Here is a 10837-nt window from a genome sequence, read left to right as displayed (position 1 = left end):
CTTTTTCTGGTCTTCTTTTCCCTTTCCTTCCTTTCCCTTCCCTTCCCTTCCCTTCTTCTTTCTTCTTTCCCCTCCCCTCTACTTGTTTAAAGAAATTGCGTAGGTTTTTAAAAAATTTCTTTATTTGAGTGAAGATTTACAAATTAGGTTTTGATATAATCATAGAATTTTAAAGATTTTTATAACGTTGTTGTTGTGTATTATAGAGTCAGAACAGACCCATAGCTGACCCTGCGGTGGGTTTTCAGAGGCTGTTAATCACACAGGAGGAAGTTGCCCACCCTGCTCCTCCTGCAGGACAGCTGGTGGCCTCGAACCATGTTCCTTCAGGTTGCAGCTCAGTTTCTTGCCACTGGGCCACCAGAGCTCCCTCTTAATTGCCATAATTAACATAATTACTTCATTTCAATATTGAATCAACCCTCCAGAGGGTTTTGGAGGCTATAAATCTTTATGGCAGGAAGGCTGGATCTTTCTCTCATAGAGTGACTAGTGGGTTTTAATCCCTCAATCTTTTGCAGCATACAGCACCACCAGGGCTCCATTCAAAACAAGCAAGTAAGTAAGTGCTTAAAAAGAGAGAAAATGGTGGATGAATGAAACAGCCTTGGGACACTTGACTGTTAACCAGAAAGGCCAGTGGATTGCACCCACCAGTCACTTTGTTGTTTCTGTGTGCCATTGGCTCAGCTGGAACTCGTAGCAACCCTGTGTACAATAGCTCTGAACCCCACCCTGTCCTGAGCCAATCTCACTATCTCTGACACACTTACCCCCATTACCCCATTTGCTGTGTCAACCCATTTCATCCAGAGTCTTCCTCTCCTGTGCTGTCCCTACACCCTTCTGAGCATGATGTCTTTCGCCAAGGACTGGTTTCTCCTGGCCACGTGTGCAAAGAATGTGAGACAGAGCTTCAAAAGCCTTGCCTCCAAGGGAAAACTTGGTTTCACCCTCTCCTGGACAGATCTATTTGTTTCTTGGCAATCCATGGTATGCTCGATACTCTTCTCCAGAATCATAACTCAAAGGCATTGATTCTCTCTCATTCTTAGTCATTGTCCACGTGTGTGATATATCTGAGCTCTGGTGGCCTAGTGGTAAGGAACTGCACTGCCAACCCACAGGCACATGATTCAATTCCACCAGCTCCTCCATGACGAAAAGATGAGCAATTCCCTCTCATGTGATTAACTGCCTCTGAAAACCCACTAGAAGGTCAGCTATTGTCAGTTCTGACTCAGTGGTACATAACAACAATAGCTTCTAAATGCAAATGTTCTTGAGAATGGTCTCACAACATTCTGTCACCATTACACCACCTAAGGATGTGTCCAGTCACTGTACAGGATAAAAAAAATGTGAGAGTTTGCATCTGTAAAAAAATATACAATCTTGGAAACCCTACAGGACAAATATCTCTATCTTACAGGATTTCTCTGAGTTAAAACAGACTGAGTATCAGTAAGTTTTGAGTTTTGGATGGATGAATGAATGAAGGGAGGAAGTAATTGAGTGGTCTCAGTTAAAGTAATCCTGTCCTTTTGTCATGTGTGTTCATATTACAGTGGCCGATGCATTCCAACTCCAAAAGAACCCAAACTCCCTACCACCAAGTCAGTTCTAACTGATGTTGTTGTTAGGTGCTGTCGACTTGAGTATGACTCATAGTGACCCTGTGGACAACAGATCTGAACCCTATTCTATCCGGCATGATTCTCAGTAACTCTGATGCACTTAAGCTCATTACTGCAGTCACTTTGCCAACCCATCTCATTGAGAGTCTTCCTCTCTCTCATTGACCCTCCAACTCTCCAAGCATCATGTTCTTCTCTAAAGCATAGTGACTTTTAAAAAAAAATTATTTTATTATTTGTGTGTGTGTGTGTGTGTAGCATCAAATCAGGTCTGACTGGTACAGGAGGAGATTGCCCCTCCTTCTCCAGCAAGGATCTGGTGGATTTGAACTGTGTACCTCTGGGATTGCAGTGCAGCTTCTTGCCACTAGGCCACCAGAGCGCCCTGGGCATGGTGACTTTTCTGGGAGGAACCTGTCCATCCTTCTCTTTCAGAGGAAATTCGAACTATCCTTTGGGTGAGCAGCCCAATGCATTACACACTACACCCACAGTTCTCAGTACTCCCATTTAAAGGAAGTACTATACTGGATCTCTTCAGGCAGGTGAACAGCTGGCTGGTATAAGCAGAGGGTGGAGTAGACTGGTAGGGAGTTGCCCCACTAACCTAAAATCTTTCTTGTGGTTCGAATTCACTAGAGGCTCCATAGGAGAAAGATGGGTTATTTACTGCCTTGGGAACTCAACGGAGGGTCAGCTCTGAGTAGATTAGGACTCCATAGCAATGAGTGGGGGAATGAGACAAATGTTTTCATCCTCCACAAACGACTGAGCCATCCCTGAGAGACACATGTCTACAACAACATAATCAGCTAGGGATTAAGTAGAGAAATTGAAACTTGAATTTCTTTAGGAAGATAGAGACAAAATGTAAATATTTTCTTTAGGATTGGATTTTAATCCTTCCCTGCTAGTTTATCAGGTTAGTGGGATGATGATCCCTTTGTCAACATGTGGAGAAAATACAGGACAATTACTTTTAAACAGAGAATCCCGCAAAGACAAGCTCTGAAAGCAGATGGCAGCTCAAGAATTTCAGCTCAAGAGTAGCCTGGGCTTCTGAAGAGGATGCCCTTTTGCCTCTGACCTCATATGCAGGGGATTCTGCCTGCTAGTTATCCCCAGATCTGTGCCTGTCCCCAGGGAGAATTCAAGATTATTAACAGATCAGCATCCAGCTACACAGTTTGCTGGAGACAGTGGATGTATCTAAACTTTAGGTCAAGTCTTAGCAGTTCTTGGGGTTCCTGGTAACAAGACCTCCAAAGATTTTTTTGTTGCAACTAAGAAAGTTTTTTGTTGGTAATTTTAAGGGGCAAAAGTTTCTTTTGTCCCAAAAGAAAACTGGGAATGATATTTCTGACCTCCCTCTTTACCTGTTTCGGATAGCTTGTTGCCAGATTAAATTTCCCAAATACTGCTGTTCCAGTGTCCCAGTTCTCATAGCCGCCTGTTACCTATCGACTCCCATTCCTACCCTTTCTGTTTCCATTCCACCAATTTTACTTATTTATCTCATTTATGGACAATGTCACAGATAGGAAGTGATGAGGGTCTACATGCCATCTTTGACACATTTAACAAGTTTATAAGAAAACATAATTTAACCTTGGTTAAATGTATAAGGTTAGTGTTGAATTATTGCCGTCAGGGACCTCAACAGTGTGCTGAAGAGCAAGGATGTCAGTCTGGAGAATAAAGTGCACTTGATCCAGGCCATGGTCTTTGCAATTACTTGCTATGCATGAGAGCTGGATAATGACCAAGGATGACAGAAGGAGAATTGATGTCTTTGAGTTGTGGTGAGGAAGAAGAGTAGAGAACTAACAGGTCTGTCCTGGAGAGGGTAAAATCAAGCTGCTCCTTGAGGGCCAGGATCTTGAAGCTCCGTTTCACATACTTTGGGCATGTGGCCAGGAGGGACCAGTCTTAGGGGAAGGACATTATGCTTGGAAAGGTTGAGGGACAGCACAGGAGAGAAAGACCCAGGATGAGATGGATTGACACAGTAACTGAGATAATAAGGGTGGGTGTATCAGAGACAGTAAGACTGGCTCAGGGTAGAACAGGGTCAAAGCTATTGTGCTATATAGGGTCTCTATGAGTCATTGTCAACTCGATGGCACAATCTGTAATGAACAACTTCACATGAGTTTCACTGTTCAAGCAAATGAATAATTAGGTAAATTACTCTTATATTAAAAACATTCTTGATAATCATGGGCAATATATGTAACTTATTCAAATTTAGAAACCTAGAAAGAATATTGCACAGAGATTTTAATAAATCTTGAATTTGAATCATAATTCTGCTCACTAGAAGTCATTAGACACATCAATTCTTCTCTGATGTCATCAATTTCTGAGAGGAAAGTAGTCCTCTGGATGGTTGATGGTCAAAGTCGATGATGGCTATGAAAGGATTCTAAAACTTTCAAATACAAAATGTCACTAGTTAACACAAGTAAAAGATTGCATTTTAAGTGGATCCACAATCAATATTATACAAAGGATGCAATTTTTTTTTTACAAAGGATGCAATTTTGCTTTCAGAAAGCAAATCAGATTTGTAGTACTTACTTTAGAAGATTAAAGACTACAGCCTTCAGTATGGATCACGCCTCAACATGTGGAAAATAGGAACAAAAATTCTGACAACTGGACCAGTTGGCAATGTTATGATAAATGGAAAAAAAGACTGAAATTGTCAAGGATTTCATTTTACTTGGGTCCACCATAAGCAACCATAGTAGCAGTAGTCAAGAAATAATAATAATGATAATACTTAATATTATTATTATTATCATTATTATTATTATTTAAAACCCCCCAAACCCAAACATGCTGTGTTGGATAGATGACCTGTCAAAGATCTCTTTAAAGTGCTGAAGCGCAAGGATAGTACTTTAAAGACCAAGGTGTACTTTGTTCCAAGCCTTAGTATTTCAATTGCTTTATATGCCTGTGCTGGAGAAGAGTATTGAATATACTGTGGACTTCCAGAAGAACAAACAGTTTTGTTCTGGAGAGGGTGAAATCAGGCTGCTTCTTGGAGGCAAGGATTCTGAAGCTTTGACTGACATACTTTGGGCATGTTGCAAGGAGAGACCAGTCATTGGAGAGGGACATCACGCTTGGAAGGGTGGAGGGACAGCACAAGAGAGGAAGGCCTTCGATAAGATGAATTGACTAAGTGACATGTGTAATGAGGGTGAGTGTGTCAGAGACAATAAATTTGGCACAGGATATGGCAGGTTTCAGGGCTATTATACATAGGATCACTATGAGTCCCTTGCACATAACAACAACAACAAGAACATATGCATGTAACAGTTGGACAATGAATAGGAAGATTAAAGGGCAATTGATGTGTTTGAATTACGGTGTTGAAGAGTGCTGTATGGACTTTCCCAAAAGAACTTTGTTTTTATTCCATTGACTGGCCAAAGAACTCTGCTCTTTGTTCCATGGACTGCCTAAAGAATAAATTTGTCTTGCAAGATTTGCAGCAAGTTAGAGGCAATGGTGGTGAGACCTTGCCTTACATTATTTGAGCTTGGTATCAGGAGGGTCTAGTCTTTGGAAGAGGACATATTGTTTGGAAAAGTGGAGCTTCAGTGAAGGAGAGGAAGATTGTCAACAAGAGATTGACACAAATGACTTTGACAATGGACTTGAGCAAATGGAGATTGAGAGGATGTGGAGATTATGTAGGACTGTTCAGAATGTCAGTTTCTTGTACGTAGGATTCTTGTAAATTGGAGCCAACTCTATGGTGCCTAACAACAAGAACAATAGAGATTAAATAATTTCTCAAGGTGTTTCTGGTTTTGTACTAAAAAAAAAAAGAAGTCTAACTTAAAGTATTTGGCCTTATAAAGATATTCATGACTTTCAGCTGCTTTGCTGTTTCACGAGTCTCTTACATGTAAAAATTCAGCCTCAGAAACTCTATGGAGGGTCACCATGAGTTGCAATCAACTTGAATTCAATGGAAGTTAGTGTTTTGTTTTTGGTGTTTTTTTTTTTAAATAGAAATTAGAGTGGACACAGTGATTCAGAGGTAGGATTCCTACCCTTAGTGAGGGGGTCCTGGGTTCCCAGAACAGTACATTTAATGAATCGCCCAACCCACCTGTCTTTGGAGGCATGTATGCTGCTAGCACGCTGACCATGTTTCAGGGAACCTTCCTGCTTAAGAAAGACTAGGGGCAAAGGCCTGGAGATCTGCTACTAAAAACTCTATGAATAGTAATGGCCCAATTTGCAGCTGGTCCTGAGGATGTTGCAGGCTGGGGCAGTTTTGTGTTCTGCTGTATACAGGATCCCCATGGGCTAGGAGGTGACTCAGTGGCAGCCAACAACAATATAGAAATTAGAAGGTAGAAGGTGGGTCTGCATCTTCAACTTCCACTATTAGTGCAAGACTGAGGCAGACTCTGGACTGACACTTCCTTTCTCTTGATAGAGGAACCAAGAGGCCTGTAGCTCTTGGTTGTATTTTAGGGGTGTGGAGAGAAAAACTGAGGGGTATCATCCTGATGTGCTCATTAAAGTATCCAAGGTCACGCTGCAAAGTATGCCACTCAGCTGTAGAGTGTGTGAGGGGATTGCTTTGGGGGGGGTCATATTGGGGTGAGTGGTTCCACCTGCTTTCTTCCATTTCCCTGGACAAATGGCTTCAGCTGCTGCCCAGCAACAACAGTTTTCATAAAAGCCTTTGAGAGTGGCTTTGAAAATGTGTCAGCCAATAGCTGAGCAGGCCTCTGCCTGACAGCTGAGGGACCCCCCCCACCTCCTGGAGCAGAGAATGGGCCAGCAGCAGATGGAGGCCTTTCTCCTGCGCTCTCAGGGCACATAGTTATGCAGTCACCACTCAGAAGTGTAGACAAGGCCCACCCTTCACACACTTTTACCCTTGTCCAAAGCTCCGGAAGGCTCTCCTAAGCCCCCCTGCCACCTCCTTTGTGGGGAGTGAGGTGCAGGATGGGAGGATTTGCTCTCAGATGAAACTGCGCCTGTAGCCCTCTCATGTGCCATTAATCAAGCAGCTGAACCCAGCCGGAAGGCTTCAGCTCAGTGCCTGCCTCTGTACCCTAGGGATCCCTTTCTCCAGATCCCAAGAACTTTTGACTTCCAGAACGGAGCCATCCATCCTGCCAGGAAGGCCACAGGCCCATACACATTGCAAGCCTCTTCAGGGGGTTTCCTGTCCCCTTTGACTGGGATTTGAAAACTTCCTTGCAATCTCCAGTACACTTCCCAGGATTGCATGCATCCCCTTGGGTTCTCGAGATCCCTGCAGCAAGGAAGAGGACCCTGGGGAGCCCTGCGCTGGGAGGAGAGCCCACCACAGGAATCCATGTGGAAATTTTGGAGGCTACAGCCATATGCTGCATGTCTGGCCTCTTTAGTAAAACAGTTTCAACTTTCTCCTTGGCAAAGGTCGATCTCGGGGTCTGTGAGCTGGGAAAGTTCCCAGACCTCCTTTTGTGGGCTCCCTATTCCTGGATGCCTAGGCTGAACCCTCACCCAGGAAGGGTGGGAGGGGCTGTCTGTCACCAAAGTCAGTCTCTCCTCTCCCCACCCGCCCCTCCATGCACATCCACATGCCTGGGACCTGGGATGATGCTTCCTATTTGATTTCTAAATACAGAGCCTCGTGGAGAAACATTCATTCAGGCTTGATTCCCCTTTCACTGTCTTTAATCCTAGATGCAATAAACAAAGCAAACAGGGGCCTCTCTTCCCTCCAGTGAGGCGGAAAGCCCTCTGGCCCAGGAATGGAGGCAGTGCGCTAGGTGATGCAAACACAGCTGAGTGAGAGGTGGCGTTTAATAGGCAAGATGAATCAAATGAGCAAATCCTCATTCCCTCCCTGCAAGAACCTGTCTTCTGCCCCAACCTTTTCAGAGTCTTGAAGAAAAATAGCCCATTTCCACTCAAATAAATAGTTGGCGTCTCCCCGGGCTCACTTGGCAGGCGTACAATGAATCTAAGCAGGCTGGCATTGACATTTTGAATATACATAACTACACATTCATTACACAGAGGTGTGCACCCAGTGACATGGGCACGGTTCTAATCCCCTCTCTCCTGTGCCTTTGCAAGGATGAATTAGTTCAAGGATAAACAAAAGAACGATGAATGTCTGATCCCAGCTGGGATGTTTCTACCCTTTTGTTACTCGGGGCTAGCAAGCTTCTGAACACTGCAGTTTGCTAGTGGCAAGCTCCATCCTCACCTAAATAAAGCTGCTGCTTGTCTTTTCCACCTATAAGGAAGCAGAGAGCATTACATATTGTGCTGCTAACCAGAAGGTCAGTGGTTTGAAACCACCATGTGCTCCGAGGGAGAAAGATGGGCATTTCCCTCCAATAAAGGCTTGTTGTTTTGTGTAGTAGGGTCAAAGCTGACTCGTCGCTGATTCTCCAGAAGATTTTCAGAGGCAAGAAATGGCACAGGAAGAGATTAGCTGGTGGACTCAAGCTGCGTCCCTTTGGGTTGGCAGCACAAGTCCTTAACCACCATTTATCCACCAGCGCTCCCCAGCAACTGTTCACACCCTCAGAAACCTGGTGGAGGGCTGTTACGAATGAAACTTGATGGAAGCGGGTGGATAAAGAAGCAGAAGTCTTGGGGATAAATGACATGTGCTTTTACTTTTAGAGAGACATACCCTGCATTGGAGAGGAGCTTTAGGCTGTTTCTAGGAAGGTATTGAAGTGTGTTTTGGTTTCCTAGAAAGCAAGAATTTTTTCTTCAAAGAAATTCTGTGGTGAGAGTAATAACAATAAATACCTAACTCCATTCACTCTTCCTATGTAGCAGATTTTATGAGATCATTTATGATCCCTGTTTTACCACAAAGGGAGTTGAAGAACAGAAAGGGTAAGTCACTTGCCTAAGACCACACAACTTTTAAGGGGTAGAGCTGGTATTCTAACCAAAGCAGCATGTCCCCTTCTTCATGGCTGTCATTGGGCATGTGAACAAAACAAACCAAGTGAGAAATGCGCCAAACAATGATCAGATGATGGTGGTGTTAGCTGCCATTGAGGGAGCCCATTCTCTGGTTTTTATAATAGCCAGGCCTTTCTTCTTAGCCTGTCCTAGTCTGGAAGCCCTGTTTGGCATCATAACACCATGGAAGCCTCCACTGACAGAGATGGTTGCTGCACTGAGGCACATTGGCTGGAAATAGAAATCTGACTGGATTTCCTGCAAGAAAAGTGAGAATTTTACTTCTGAATCACTACTGCCTGTGCCTAGCTGGTTCCTATTGACGTCATAGTTTTGTGGGACCATGAAGAACTGCCCCAATAGTGTTTCCAAGAGTGTAAATCTTTATAGAATAGTGTGTCTCCTCTTTCTCTTGTAGAACAGCAGGCGGGGTCAAGCCTTGACCTTTGTTTGTAGTTACGTGTTTAGCCACTATGTCACCAGGGGTCCCTGTCTGGGTGATGTAAATTTCTTGTCCAAAGGCTGTCGACCCGGGAGCTCTGGAGGCCTAGTGGCAAAAAACTGCACTGCAGTCTCAAAGATGTCGACCTATTTGTGGATTTCACGTCACCTTGGCTTCTTCCCTCACTCCTTTCTCTTTTTTTTCCATTTTCTGGATCTTCATGCCAAAGGGTAGCTGAGGAAAAGAAAGAAAGGGGAACTCAAATTCTTTCACATTCAATGACCTTGACCATTCTAGTAAATGCCAAGGAGGAAAAAGGCTTGCAGTGACTGGCTTTGGCAGACGCCTCAGTTCTAGTTATTTGTGTCATCCTTCTCGGTATCACCAGCACTGTCTCCAGCGTAGTCAACTGGTCATTTTAACACAGCGCAGCTTTTGGAAACCCTATCCATTCTCATAACTTAGCTCTTCCTTCTTCACACTGAATCATTCTAAATGTACTCAACTGACATTTAGCAATAGAGCAGAGTGGTCCATTATAATATTTTCTCATTGATACAGTTCTATCAGCTGAAAGACGCATTATGTTTTTAATACAAATGGGTTTTGGTTTTTTGATGTTTTTTGTTTGTTTGTTTTCTTTTTTCTGAGGAACATTAATGGATGACACTAATGGATATATTGCTCACAGGGCTGCTACGAATCGTAATGACCTGACAGCATCTAACAACAATGGATGGCACCAACCAATCCAGAGTATAGAACTCAGTAATTAGAAGATGTCCTAGCTGTAGAAATATTAAAATGTGAAGAAAAGAAAAGTGTTCTAGAATTGATAAAATATGCTATTTCATGTCTGTCTTTCAACAAAGAATCAGCTGCTTACGTGGTCTGCTCTCCCTGGGTATCAGAATTTTGATTACAGTTGTCAGCTGGAGTTCAGGCTGGTTCAGATATCTATTTTTAACAATAGCTGAAGGGGTTCTTTTTTATTTCCAGACAAGAGGAGGATTACTTAAGAACAAGGGAGCTGACTCATGTAAGGGGTTTGAATTTCTTCCTAGTTAGGAAAAGACTGGCTTTAGGCACTGCCCCCTACTGGGCTGGAAATTGAGTGGCCATTTCTATCTGAGGCAGCAGGGCTGGAGAGGTCATAGTGGTGAGGTAGGTCTGAGATCATCAGTGACACTTGAGATACCTACTCTAGAAATAAATTGAAGCACCAAGGCTATGGTAGATCCATCACAAAAATAGCTCTGCCTCTTTCTTACCTGAATCCTTTTATAGTGAATCTGTGCAGCTTTTCTTGGCAAGATGTGGAGTCTATTTTTCCACCTCTTGAGGCTGAACTGGGCTTATGACTCAGTTTGACTAATAGGATGTGGCATGTTGAGCTCACTTCACATAACTGATAAGGGCTTAATATTCAGAACAGCTAAGGAATCTATCCAACTCAACCTCAAAAAGACAGACAACCTGATTAGAAAATTGGCCTAGGACGCAAACAGTCATCCCTCCAAAGAAGACCTGCAAATGGCCAACAAACTCATGAAGAGATGCTCAGCATCATTTGGTGTTAAGGCAAATTAGTTGTTGGAAAGTCAGCTTTGACCCAGAGTAGAATGGGGCTCCACATGGTTTTCAATGGCTAATTTTTCAGAAGTAAAACATCAGGCCTTTCTTCTGAGGTGGCTCGGTTGCCTCCAAGCAGACTCAACTGTTTTTGGTCAGCTATTATTGATGCCTTTGAGCTGTGGTGCTGGAGAAGAGTGTTGAATATACCATGGACTGCTAG

This window comes from Elephantulus edwardii, unplaced genomic scaffold (genome assembly GCF_000299155.1).
Source record: "Elephantulus edwardii isolate Elephantulus edwardi_28Jun2011 unplaced genomic scaffold, EleEdw1.0 scaffold00061, whole genome shotgun sequence".
NCBI classification, from domain to species: Eukaryota; Metazoa; Chordata; class Mammalia; order Macroscelidea; family Macroscelididae; genus Elephantulus; species Elephantulus edwardii.
This window is presented reverse-complemented; position numbering follows the sequence as displayed.